Genomic DNA, 1698 nt, shown 5'->3' on the forward strand with positions numbered 1-1698 from the left:
TGCCAGTTTTGTCAACGGCAGATGTCTTTTAGCCCACCAAACATAGGGGCGGACGCACATGAACAACAACAGCAGCAACAACAACAGCAGCAACAACAACAGCAAAAACAATTCCATGAAAATGCACCAAGCCAAATTGTGAGCAATTTATTTTGATCCCACAAATCAAATGCTTAATTTGATGCATCGAATCGAAAAGTATACATTTCAGCAACACATTACATCAGCACATACAGCCTGTGTTTGTTAGGGAGAAGGGTGATCCCAAACCCATAGAGGGAGGGGGGTCACAATAAATATTTTACACAAAAGGAATTTTAATTGTTTTGTTAGTTCAAGTCTTTGGCTGTAAATGGAATTGCAAATATGTTTTTAGAAATCTGAACTGAACTTTGCGAATCGCAAAGAAATTTCCTCACTATCCTTGCTAGCTCAAAGGGATCTTCATTATAAATATTTCTTATAGTTGATAGGTTTGGTTGATATAATCTATTTAAGATTGATTTATCGAATTGGATTTTATACTATTGCTCAACTGATGGAATTATCACACTTCATTTGGATACCGATGGCTTCAAGTGAAATTTAGGATTAAGTCCAAGTAAGTAGAAGTACATAAGTCCTTTTTAATGAGGTTGACATTATCGAGAGCTGAATTTAACAAGGTGCCTTAAAATTATCGCGAGGTGGCTAAGCTAAGAGGTCTAATTAAATTTAGTTTAATTGAAAAACTTGCCATAAACATATTTATTTCCGTTTTCAGTTTCTTTAAGAATTCAAAAATGTGTATATAGAAAAATGTTTTTTTAATCAATTTCAAATTATCATAATTTGTTAATCTATAATGAACCTAAACTTTTCAAATAACCTATCAAACTAATAAAATTGTTAAAGCTAACTAAATATTAAATTTTATTATCAAAATAAAAATACTTTCCGATGGCAAACAATTTTTCAAAATTTAAGGAGAGAATTACTTTTATTTCTCATAGAAATCTAAGTTTTTTTTTTCTTTTGAAATATTTGATACAAATAGATTTCACCGAAATCGTTTAAATTATGGTTAATTCATAGCCCAATTTTGATAAGCAGATTTTATCAAAAGTATTCCATGTTAATATTCTTAGAAAATGCCTAAGGAAATCTGCACCAAAGTTCCTAATTGTTTCCCTTTAAGCTGCAAAAGGAAAAGTAAATAAATTAAATATCAATTGGTGAATGTCAAAAGCCCAAGAAAACGCCACATAATATAAAATATTTAACAATTTTCCCCCTTATTTTAGTGTGTCAATTTAATTCCATTTCGAGAAAGAAGTAAATATTTACTGTGATATGTTATGAAGAAATCTTACCAAGAGACCAAAGCAAGCTCTATCCCCTTTGGCTAACCGAAAAATTGCAATAAATTCATTAGCGAAAATCCCCTGACGGGGTTTGGGGTTTAAGAGCTGGTCGAAGTGTACGAGAAGGTGGTGGCGGAGGCGGAGGTGGGTGAGCCAAAACAGGAAATGGCGGCATGGCCGCAATATACAACAATTTACAACCTAAATCAAATGCAGTTGAATGACCAACACAGACGCCATAAATCACTGGCCAGTGTAGCGCACAGTTGAGCCTTCGAGCCAGACACATGTGAAGCCAAGCAATATTTTAGAGGGAACGAGCGAGAAGTCGCCCCGCAGTATGTGAGACGGGGGA

This window comes from Drosophila willistoni, assembly GCF_018902025.1.
Source record: "Drosophila willistoni isolate 14030-0811.24 chromosome 2R unlocalized genomic scaffold, UCI_dwil_1.1 Seg200, whole genome shotgun sequence".
Taxonomy (NCBI): Eukaryota; Metazoa; Arthropoda; class Insecta; order Diptera; family Drosophilidae; genus Drosophila; species Drosophila willistoni.